Raw genomic sequence first — 12,780 nt, forward strand, 5'->3', positions numbered from 1 at the left:
GCTGTCCAGCATATGACAAGACATTTATTATTTCTGGACACCATCCTCAACCCCTGAGCATCTGAACCCCACCCCCACCATTTCCATTTCCAGATATAACAGGAGAACTCCCTCCCACTCCACAATTTTCATTTCCAAACTCTGCAGACGAACTTGCCAGAGAATATCAGGATGACTAAAGCAAGGCTCTGTACTTCAAGCAGTCAGTAACCTCATAGGAAAAAGAAATAAGCAAAATCAGTGCAGTGTGATACATACTATAAAACGAACTAATACAAACTAATAACTTCCAGGGATATTCAAGAAGACTTCTCAGAAATGCTTGAGCAAGAAATACTTGAAGCAAGTCTTTAAGAATAAGTAAACATTAGATTAAATAGATTTCCAATATCAGGAGAATTCCAAAGAACATTCCAGAGTTCAGACAAGTGTTTTGGAGGAGCTTCGAGCAAGTTCATCAAGCCTGGTGCATGGAATTAGACTGATGAGACAGGAGGTGTGGTTGTGGAACTGACCAGGCGGGATGTCACAGGTCAGGCTAATCCGGACCTTATTCTTAATAGAGGACAACTGCTAATTACATCCATTGTGTCTATTTTCCTCTTTTAGTAGCTACTGATTTCCATTTAGAGATCCATGTGATTTTAAGGAAATTGATTCCAGTTCCAGCTCCACTGTTGAACACAAAACTGAGTTTAAACTGATCAGTTTATCCGTTTACATGGCTAGAAGAATCAGTTAAATGGTGGGCGCATGACCCAGGACTTTTATCGTGCATACTGGGCCACATTTTTGCTTTTCCCTGCTGGATATGAATGCAGTAGGATTTGCGATTGGGATTTGGGGGTCACCAAACCCTGGCCTGAGAAGAAAGTCAAGTCTGAGGAAGGCAGAATGGAAAGACAGAAAGAAACTTGCTCTTGTTTACATGATTTGAGCTGCAAGATCAAGCTTCATTTGAAGTCAGTTTTACCTTCGAAATTTTCAGTCTAAATACACTTTATTATTTAAGCAAGTCTTTCTTGTCTCTAGACTAACCCAGGTCAGGAGTGAAGAAAGCTGACTTTTAGGTTGATCCAGGATTAGGGTTGAGAAGGGCGTGTGCGACAAGGATGAGAGAATTGAGTGTATTGGCAAAAGAATGGTCAAAATGATGGTGACGAACTCCTGCTGACAGTTTCCTGTTCTCCATCTTACCTTCCTAGGGCCAAAGTCTGTGCTTTTTATGCTATCATCTAACCTAATTAAATTCAAATTAAAAGTATTCTATTTATAAGTATAGTACTATGTTAAATTTTGTGAGAATCCAAGTCTAGATTCCTATTTCTAATATGTGTACTCTTAAATTAGGGCATTACACACACACACACACACACACACACACACACACACACACTCATACACACACTTTTCCCATTCACTTAATAAACACTGAAAAGCAAGATAAGGCAAAATATTAGGAAAAGCTCAAGCGAATTTTGCAGATGGCAAGTGCAACGGGATCTGAGAAGTCAAAGGCACTCTGTGCTATTCAGCTAATGCAGGTGATTAGAGAAAATCCCCAGGGTTCTCTTTTCTCTCAGTTAATGTGTTAGTGTTAGATAGGGGAACGGGCTTACTATGTTTCTGATGTGGGAGATGAGTGATCTTTTTACTGCTCTGTGACCTTGAGCAATTCCCCTAACCTCTTTAAGCTTCATCTTTTTCATTTAAAAAATTTTTATCATAATTTAAATCTCTATCTCTTTCTCAGGGTTGTTGTAGCAAACTGATATCATATTGGGAAACGGATGCTAAAGTCGATTTCAAACTGGAAAGAAAAGTAGGAAATGTGAATTAGTTATGATGGTTGGCACACTCGGGGCTACTCCAATTTCCCTGAGGTTTTTGTTTTTTGATCAAAATCTTAATAACTAATGGTGGAAATTATAGAAATTAGAACAGGAATAAATGAACACACCTATGAGTGCACTGCCATGCAAGTCATAATGTGGGTACCTCTGACAATTACCTCTACCATCTTCATTTTAAGGTACCCCTATTGGAAATCACCTATATAAAATTAATATCAGGCCATGGACTGAAAGCTGTAAAGGAAACCTGAGCCCTGAAAAGCTGCAGCAATGGTTACAGTTTAGCACATCTGTTGTTTCTAAGTATGCTTTCACTCCAGTAGAGGGCCATTGATTGTCTTCCCGTCCTGACCCCAAGAGGTAGAAGCTGCCCAGCAAGGCTGATCAACACATTCTCCCTTAAACAATGGGCATAGGACTGCATAGATACAACAGTGGAGGGTGAAGAACAGAAGAAGCTTCAATCTCCAGGGACCACCTCCCCCATGCCTTCCTCCTAAACTACTTCTACAGTGGCTCACTGCCTAGGCGTAGTAGCTGATGGTCCTGAGACTTGCTTCATGGATAGCATCTATCATAAAACCTAAGAATGGTATTTGAGATGTTCTTCAGATTTTGTACTTTGATGGACCTGAGGCCCCACCTGGGCCCAGAACACATACAGGAAAGCTGGTCCACTGGTCCTGTGACACCCTCTCTCAGAAACCCATTGTACAACCTGAAAGCAATTTCAATACCTCATGACATCATCGACGATTCAGCAGTCCTAAGCCCACTGCCTGCCAAATTTCCTTTAAAAACTCCAGCCTCAGACCGGGTGTGGTGGCTCATGCCTGTAATCCCACCATTTTGGGAGGCCCAAGTGAGAGAATTGCCTGAGTCCATGGGTTCGAGATTAACCTGGGCAACTTGGTGAGACCTCATCTCTACAATAAATAAAAAAATTAGTTGGGTGTGATGGCACATGCCTGTAGTTCCAGCTACTTGGAAGGCTGAGGCAGAGGATCGCCTGAGCCCAACAGGTCGAGGCTGCGGTGGCTATGAGCATGCCACTGCCCTCCAGCCTGAGCAACGGAGTGAGACTCTGACTCAAAAAAACAATAAAAAATAAAAGTCCCAGTCTCTGAGTTCTCTGGGAGGAAGATTGGAAGAAGTATCTTCTGTCCTCCTTGCTCAGCTGCTTTGCAGTATTAAACTTTTCCCACTGTCATGGCAGTCAGACCTTGTTTTTCTGAGCTGTGGGCATAAGAACCCAGTCAGACTGTAACACATGGGGCAATTATGTAAAATTTTAGAAAATGCTTATTTAGCTACATTTTAATCCCAAACATAAAACTGGGATCAAGAGAAATTTGTATAAGAAAACTGACTATTTCTATTTGGAGCAAAGTAGAATTTCATTCTGTTTAAGTTGTTCACATAGTTTTGCTTTTGTTAACTTTAAAATCAACTTCTTTATATTATAATCTGAATAAATTAGGTGTAAAATTCCTATACCAGCAAGGATCCCCTCTCACATACACATTTAATACTAACTTGTAATAAGGAGACGAGGGGGAATATGGACTGTGACGTTCTTAAATGTCCTGCCCTGGTTTTCTGCCTTCTTCTTATTTTACTTAGGCCAAACTAATTTCTATAGATCTTGCTTATTTGCTCTGAAGTGTATGCTTCACTTCTTTATCTTGCTGTCTTCCTAGTCCTTTGTCAGTCCTCTGGCCCACTTCTGAGAGTCTTACACTATAGGGCAATTATAAAGCTCACCTCAACAGCCCCCTTTCAGAGCCCTTATGTATATATTTACTCATTTATTTTGAGTTGAAGTCTCACTCTTGTCACCCAGGCTGGAGTGCAGTGGCATGCTCACGGCCACCACATCCTCCACCTGCTGGGCTTAGGAGATCCTTCTGACTCAGCCTTCCCAGTAGCTGGATCTACAGACACATGCCACCACTTCTGGCTACTTGTGATTTATTGCAGAGACGAGGTCTCACCAAGTTGCCCGGGGTGGTCTCCAACCCCTGGGCTCAGGCCACCCTCTCACCTCGGCCTCCCAAATTCTGGGGTTACAGGCTGAGCCACCGTGCCCAACCTCAGAGCCCTTATGTAAACTGCCCTTAACATCAAGAGTGGTTTCAACACGTAGTCTTCCTTCCGTCTAAGAACTAGCACAGGGCATTACTAGGGGTTTTGAGGGAGGGCAGGACCGTGTATAATTCCATTAGTCAGGCACAGAAGAAAAATCTATCTTCTGAACACAGAAGTGTACATAAGAGTTCTGGTTGTCTAGAGATTTAAGAATAACAACAACAACAGCAAAAAGCTGAGACTTTGAGGAACATCAGTAATCATAAGGCAGCATAGACTCCAGTTCTCACCACTTCTAGAGGTAACCAAGCAGCTATGATCAGGCTCATAACAAACGCATCCTTGAGGCATATTGAATATCCATTTATTCATTTCTATCTTGTACCAGCTTCTTCAGTAGCTTCAGTGTGTAGAGATACATTTTAGCTTCACTTATCACTCTTCCAAATCTCTCAGGAGACAAAGACAGCCAATTGAAACTATATGAATAAAAAGCAGCCAGCATTCAAAACTGCAAACAGCAGAACACACATTGTCTAGTCTAAACAGAAAAGGAATTTATTGAGACGTTAGACAGCTTATCAAATCTCCTAGAGGGCCTTATGATCAGGCTTAGAGTGTACAGAGATTGTAATGATCAGGCTACTGGGATTCAAGTGAAGACGGCACTGCTCCTGCGCCTGGATAGAGGAGAGGAAGCTTGCACTTTTGCTCTGTCAGCCTGGGCTGTGAAACTCAGCCGATCTGGATGGCCTTTTTAAAACTGTATTTCCATTTCTTTTATTTAAAAAAAAACTTTTTATTTTGAAGTATGTCACAAAATAATGTAGAGAGGGACCTGTACCCTTCACCCAATTTTCCTTAATGGTGACACCTTGCATAGAGTACAAATTCAAAACAAGGAAACTGACATTGATACAATCTATATATGTCATTCAGATCTCACCACTTATACATGCACACATTTTGTGTGCGTGTGCTTGTGTGGGGGCTGTGTGTATAGTTCTATACAATTATGTAGATTTATATAATTCCCACCACCACCACAATGAATACACTGTGTGAATCCATCACTGCAATTATCTCCTTTGTGCTACTCCTTTTTAGTCATACGTACCTTTTCCCTTTCTTCATCCTGGGCAACCATTAATCTATCTCCATCTGTATACTTCTGTCATTTCAAGAATATATAAATGGAATCATATGATCTTTTGAGATTGGATTTTTTCACTCAATATATTGTTCTTAAGGTTCACCCAGATTGTATATGTTAGTAATTAGCTCCTTTTTTTTTACTGGTTGTTTGTTTGTTTGTTTTTGAGTCAGTCTTCTTTTTTTTTTTTTTTTTTTTTGAGTTAGTCTCACTCTGTGGCCCAGGCTGGAGTGCAGTGGCATGTTCACAGCTACTGCAGCATCAACCTGCTGGACTCGGGCAATCCTTCTGCTTCAGTCTTCCAAGTAGCTGGAACTACAGGCGTGTGCCACTATGACCGGCTAATTTTTTTATTTATTTTAGGGACAAGATCTCACCAAGTTGCCCAGGCTGGTGTTGAACCCCTGGGCTCAGGCAATCCTCTCACCTCTGCCTCCCAAAGCACTGGGATTACAGGTGTAATCCACCATGCCTGGCTGCTCCTTTTTATTGTTGAGTAGCATTCCATGGTACAGATTTACCATAGCTTATTTAAGCATTCACCTTTAGAAGGACATTCTGATTGCTTCCAGTTTTTTGTTTTTTTTTTTCTTTTCTGTTGTTGGTGGTGGTAGTGGGTGCTTTTTTGGTTTGTTTGTTATTCTGTTTTTGTTTTTTTTGTTTTTTTTGTAAAGGTCTCACGATGTTGCCTAGTCTTGTCGTGTACTCCTGGCCTCAAGCAATCCTCCTGCCTTGGCCTCCCAAAGTGCTGGGATAACAGGTATGAGCCACCGTATCTGGCTCTTCCAGTTTTTGACTGTTACAAATAAAGTAGCTATTAGCCGGGCTCGGTGGCTCAGCCTGTAATCCCACGCCTTGGGAGGCTGAGGTGAGTGGATTGCTGGAGCCCGTGGGTTCGAAACCCGCCTGGGCAACTTGGTGAGACTTCATCTCTGCAATAAATGAAAAAATTAGCTGGGTGTGGTAGCATGTGCCTGTAGTTCCAGCTACTCGGAAGGCTGAGGCAGAAGGATCGCCGGAGCCCAGCAGGTTGAGGTTGCAGTGGCCGGGAGTCGCCACTGCACTCCAGTCTGGGCGACAGAGTGAAACTCCGACTCAAAACAAAACAAAACAAAAAATAAAGTAGCTATGAATATTTCTGCACATATTCTTTGACTAGTTTTTAAACCAATGAATCTGTTTGGCAGAACCCAGGTGACAGTTTCTGCCCAAGCCTCCTAACCGATTATTATCATTAGCTCCTACAGGTTATCTGCAATAAAATTTCTGACACATATAAAGTCTACAGAAGTGCACAATGAGCAGCCATGTCTGTTACTGAGCTTCAACAGCTATCATTCAACAGTTTTCATTCTGCCATTTAAAAAATGTACCTCCATCCAATCTCCCCACCAAAAATTGCATTTTGAAACAAATCGTGGAGAGTATTATTGTATCTGTAAATATCTCAGTATATATCTTTAGAAATTAAAATCTTTTTAAAATACATAATTAAATGCCATTGTCCTGATGTCATACATTGGACTGTCTGGAAACTGAAACAGAGACAAAAATGTCACCGTAAATAATCTGTTTGGGGGGGGAACACAAGTCAGGAAGCGAGGAAGTAAAACAGAAAAGGGTAGGTTGAAGGGGGGTGTGGTGGCTCACACCTACAATCCCAGCACTTTGGGAGGCCGAGGTGAGAGGGTTGCCTGAGCCCACAGGTTTGAGACCAGCCCAGGCAACTTGGCGAGACCTCATCTCTACAATAAATCATTAATTGGGTGTGGTGGCATGAGCCTGTAGTTCCAGCTACTTGGAAGGATGAAGCAGAAGGATCATCTGAGCACAGCAGGTCGAGGCTGCGGTGGCCGTGAGCATGCCCCTGCACTGCAGCCTGGGAGACAGAGTGAGACTCCAACTCAAAAAACAAAAACAAAAACAAAAACAAAGAAAGAAAAAGGTTGGTTGCAAGTTAGAGAGTTGCAGAGGGATGCTCCTGGCAGCATGAACCCTTCAGCACTTGCAGAAAGCCTCGTGGACAAAGAAGACTTCAGCAGGCAGAAGAAGTCAATGGGCAAAGAAACGCGGGTGTTGGCAGCTAAATTTTGGGTAGCATGCACTGAATGGGTGTGAATGAGGAACTTTGAAGTCTGGGGCCTGACCATTTCTCTTTCTAAGGCCTAAAAACAATGAATAAGTAACAAGTCAGTATTCCAATTTTCCCTAGTATCTCATTCTCTCTCTATCATCTATCTACCTATCTCTCACAGTCTATGTACCCAAATCATGATCCAAATAAAGTCCATACACTGTAATCGGTCTACAGTCACATGCTGCATAACAATGTTTCAGTCGATGGCAAACTGCAGGTGGATTGCACATCTCATAAGATTATAATTGGTATTTTTACTGTACCTTTTCTATTTTCAGATGTTTAGTTACACAAATACCTGCCGTTGTGCTATAATTGCCTACAGTATTTAGTGTAGTAACATGCTGTACAGGTTTATAGTCTAGGAGCATACCTTATAGCCCAGGTGTGTAGTAGACAATACTGTCTAGGTTTATGTAATTACAATCTATGATGTTTGCACAACAAAATTGCTTGACAGCACATTTCTCAGAATGTGTCCCCACAGTTAACTGATACATGACCACACACTTTTTTTGTCTCTTTTTTCAATTTTTTATTTTAAGAATTTAAAACATACAACAAACATGAAAGAATATTATCGCAAATTTTATATCCACCAATATTATAACACTGATATTTTAAATATATTTTCTTTATTACATATCTACCCATCCAGTCATTTTTTTATCCATCTTAGATCTCTTGATGGATTTCATGGTAAATTTAAGGTATCAATGATTTATCCTTAAACACATTTGCCCTGAAACAGTATAAAAATCATTACTAAAGTTTATGTTGTTTTCTGTATTTTATTTTAAGGTAAAATTCACATACTATGAAATGCGCAAGTTTTAAGTGTACATTTTGTGGAGTTATGAAAAATACATATGCCTATGTAACCTACACTCCCATCAGATATGGACTGTTTCTACAACCTCAGAAAGTTCCCTCATACCCCTTTTCAGTCAATCCCTAATGCCAGCTCCTCAAAGGCAACCACTGTTCTGATTTTTCAAACTAATATTGCTCACAATGTTCTCTTATTTTTTGTTCTAATGTGTGTAGGAGCTTCACTGGTAACTACTCTTTCATTCCTGATATTGGCAATTGGTGTTCTTGTTAGGAAACACTTGACTGTGGGTCTCAATTGTTTCACTTCTGTACATCTTTGTGGGCAGAGGCACTGACAGACTTTGTCTAGACTATCTTTTTAATGGACTATACTTTTTAATCTTTGGTAAAAAGTGACAATGGCTCCACCTGGAGCAGAGGGCAGGTTTGTTTTCTTTCTTGTAAAATAAAGACAATTTCTACTTCAGGGGTAAAACTCAGGCAGGTTTGCTTGCAGCCTGTTATAAAAGGTTAAGGCTTCCTAAACCCCGGGTTCCTTAGCTAAGATGCCAGTCCACTACATTTATAACATCTGCATGGGCCACTCTATCATTTTCTTGGGAGGTGGGAACCAACAGGAACTGATGCAAACGTGAAGCGCATGCTGATAGCTGCACCAATGGAAATACAGTCCTTATCGCTGCTCCACCAATCTCATTTAGTCTGCCAGAGTCTATAAAATGTGACAGATTAACTTGTTGCTACACCAATCTCAGACTCTTGAAATCCTTGACAGTTATCAGAATTTCTTTTTTTGTTCCTTTGTTGTTTGTTTGTTTGAGTTGGAGTCTCACACTGTTGCCCAGGCTGGAGTGCAGTGGCACGCTCACGGCCACCGCAGCCTCAACCTGCTGGGCTCAGGCGAACCTTCTGCCTCAGCCTTCCAAGTAGCTGGAACTACAGGCACACACCACCATGCCCTGCTAATTTTTTGGTTTATTGTAGAGACAAGGTCTTGCCAAGTTGCCCAGGCTAGTCTTGAACCCGTGGGTTCAGACAATCCTCTCACCTCGTCCTTCCAAAGTGCTGGAATTATAGGCATGAGCCACCCTGCCTGGCAATATTTCTTTTTTTAACTCCCTTCTTCCAATCTCATCTGCCATGACCATCTTGCATTTCTACTTCACTTAATGTACTTCCAGGAGCCATCCTATTATGCTCAAACCATCTCTCAGAGTCCTTGCCAGAGTATAGAATTCTGTAGGTCAGGAGAACTTTTCCCAATCAATAAACTCCTTATGCAGTTCTGTGTTCTGTGTTCTCCTTGAACAAGCACTCTCAGAATTCCGTATCCTAAGTAACTACCCCAGCTCCTGTCAGTACATGTTGGCCACAGTCCCTTTCCCTTCTGATCAGGTCCAACCTATCTTCAGCCTGATGATATTGTGACTTAAACCCAGGAGATGGTGTAGGGAAGGTCCCGGAAAGGGGTACTGTTTTGTGTGGGAGAGCCCTGCATGTTATCTTCAAAGATGGGGTGTGAGCCCTTAGAAGGTGGAATGGGCCTCTTCTCTGGTCTTAGAAGTTTTAGAGGAGTCTAGGGATTCAAGGATATTGGGAGCATCCACCTAGATGTCTCCAACCAGTGTGGCAAGATTCTTTCCCAACTTTGGCCTAGCTAACCTACCTTGCTTGGGAGTTAAATCTTCTTTGGAGTGCACGCATTCTTACAGGGAATTCCTGAACCTTATCCTCAGTTTTCTGCATCTAGGGAGATCAACTTATCTCAGTTTGCATGGGGTTTTCCTGATTTTAAAACTGTAAGTCTTGTATCTTGGGAACCTCTCAGTCTTGAGAAAATTAGGATAGTTGGCCACCCTAGTGCTGCCTCCCTTCACTGTCCACCCCCAAAAGATGAGACCCTCTACATGCTACCAAGAATGTCTTCTGGATTTTACTTCTTGTCATCTTTTCCTAGAACATCAATTAATTTTATCAATAGCCACCCAATGCCACCTCCTTGGAGATAATATTTGACTGCATCTGCCACATGCATTTTCTTCCACCAGTATGCAATTCTAATCCCCTGCCAGTGCAAATACTAACTATGGACTTCTGTGTTGTTATTTATGCCAGGCGTTAACTGTGCTCCATTTTCTACCAGTGATGGGCTCTTTACTGGCAACTGGGCAGCAAGTGATCCAACTCAGCCACTTCTTTCTTTAACCCTTGTGGCACCAGCAGTTGCAAGGGTAGATCCTGAGGGCAGTGCTGTGAGGTCTGCAGGTGCTGGCAGATCAGGCCTAGAACCAGGAGGCAGAGCCAGCGGTGCCTGACGCAGAGTTGGGTGAGGTAGAGAGTAGGGGCAGTAGGCGCGCATGTACACGTGAGAGGAGGCTGCGGTGGCGAATCACCGAAGCAGGACCCGCAGCTGAAATCCCAGGAGGGTGAGAGAGAGCTGTGCTTTCATGGGCCTCTTCTTTATGAAGCAAAGCGTGTAAAGGTTGCCATAAAGAACAAACACGTGAAATAATTTATACATTACAGTGGCTGGAATAAAAATTGGGATGAAAGAGTCCGAGAGCAGAGTACTCAAATACGCAGACACCCATCGGGAGAAGCAGTCAGTACTTCAGAAGGCCAATCAGGAACACTATGCAAAGGGAGAGATAAGAAGGCTTGCCCCAGGAGAAAAGACATCGGGTTTGCAACAGAAAAATGGTGAAGCAAAAACAAAAAAGAACAAACAGAAAACTCCTGGAAATGGAGATGGTGGCAGTACCAGTGAGGCACCACAGCCTCCTTGGAAGAAAGGGTAGACCCTACTGTTGAAAATGAGAAAGCACTCATGAACAGAGTTGAAGTGAAAGTAAAAATTCCTGAAGAGCTAAAACCATAGCTTGTTGATTGACTGGGACTTAATTACCAGGCAAAAACAGCTTTTTTATCTTCCTGCCAAGAAGAATGTGGATTTCATTCTAGAGGATTATGCAAATTATAAGAAATCTCCTGGAAACACACACAATAAGGAGTATACTGTTAATGAAGTAGTGGCAGGAATAAAAGAATACTTCAAGCCAGGCATGGTGGCTCATACCTGTAATCCCAGTGCTTTGGAAGGCAGAGGCGAGAGAATACCTGAGCTCAGGGGTTCGAGACCAGCCCGAGCAACATGGCGTGACCTCGTCTTCACAATAAATTAAAAAAAATTAGCCGGGTGTGGTGGCACATGCCTGTGGTTCCAGCTACTTGGAAGTTTGGGGCAGAAGGATCTCCTGAGCCCAGCAGATCAAGGCTGTGGTGGCTGTGAGTGTGCCACTGTACTTCAGCCTGGGAGATGGAATGAGACTCCAACTCAAAAAAAAAAAAACAACTCCAATGTAATGCTTGGCACTCAGCTATCCTTCAAATTTGAGAGGCCACAGTATGCTGAAATTCTTGCAGGTCACCCTGATTCTCCCATGTCCCAGATGTATAGAAGGCCACTTCCACTGAGATTATTGGAGCAAACAGGAGCAAGCAATGTTGGCCGATGTGCCTCTGGATGAGAAGAGCCTTGCTTTCTTACTGAATTATCTTCCTGACTTCCTTAAATACCTGGCGACGAATTCTGCAACTTTGTTCAGTGCCAGCTGAAGGACGATGGCGCCAGTGAGACTCAGTACCCTTTGAGGCCAAGAGATTTATTAGAGCAGTGGCTACAGAGAGGGAAGGAGGTCTGTAACCGCCTGGTGGGAAAAGGGAGTGAGAGAGAGAGAGTGAGAGAGAGATCTGTATTTATCGGTTTTGGGAGGGGGAGACCTGTGCTCTCTGAGCCTGGCCGTGCCAGCCAGAGCCATCTTAGGGTCTTTATTGGAGGGAGCTATGAGGTAGTATTCCTATAGGGAGATAATATTTGTACATGAGTTTAAGTTTTGCGCACGGGAGAGGCAGGAATTTACGGCCTTTGTTGTCTTTGTTAGGTTCCCTATAGGGTTGGTGCCATCTTGGGAGACGTCCTTCTGGCTGTTCCCTGTGCCTTTCACCAATGATTATGAAGCGGCCCCTCCTGAGTTCACTGGAAAGCTGTGGGAGGCGCTCTTGCTCACTTACGTTTGGATCTCTGTAAACACGTTTTTCCTGTAGTCTTTCTCTTGTACAAATGATGTACTTTGAAGATGTTAGTGTGTGACAGAATTGAGGTTTGTTTTCTGCTTGATTTTAAACAGAGAAAATAAAAGGGGTTATAGCTTCTTTTCCCTTTTCTTACTTTTTTTTTCTTTTTTTTGAATCGGAGTCTCACTCTGTTGGCACACTCATGGCCACCACAGCCTTGACCTGCTGGGCTCAGATGATCCTTCTGCCTCAGCCTCCCAAGTAGCTGGAACCACAGGCATGTGCCACCACTCCTGGCTAATTTTTTGATTTATTGTAGAGAAGAGGTCTCACCATGTTGCTCAGGCTGGTTTTGAACCCCTGAGCTCAGGCAATACTCTTGCCTCTACCTCCCAAAGTGCTAGGATTACAGGTGTCAGCTACTGCACCTGGCCTTTTTTTCACTTCAAAGTTGCTACCAAAGTATTCAATAACGGATCTTTTGGGAATTGTTTTTCAGATCTTCAATAATTTTTTTTTTTTAAATAGCAGATCCTGAGCCAGAGAATAGCATGAATTATTAGAAAATGATCCTGGAGTCAACACCAGATTATAAACATACCAGTAGAAAAACGCTGGAAATTATAAGACTCATAGAGTGT

At 42.5% G+C, this 12,780-nt stretch overlaps 1 pseudogene; it reads left to right on the forward strand.

Annotated features, from left to right (window-relative positions):
• LOC103255505 overlaps positions 1–12,169 on the forward strand; it is a 31,504-nt pseudogene extending 19,335 nt beyond the window's left edge.
• Positions 12,170–12,780: the final 611 nt, after the last annotated feature.

The sequence above is a fragment of the Carlito syrichta genome, unplaced genomic scaffold (assembly GCF_000164805.1).
Source record: "Carlito syrichta isolate Samal-C Ts95f unplaced genomic scaffold, Tarsius_syrichta-2.0.1 Scaffold288187, whole genome shotgun sequence".
Classification (NCBI taxonomy): domain Eukaryota; kingdom Metazoa; phylum Chordata; class Mammalia; order Primates; family Tarsiidae; genus Carlito; species Carlito syrichta.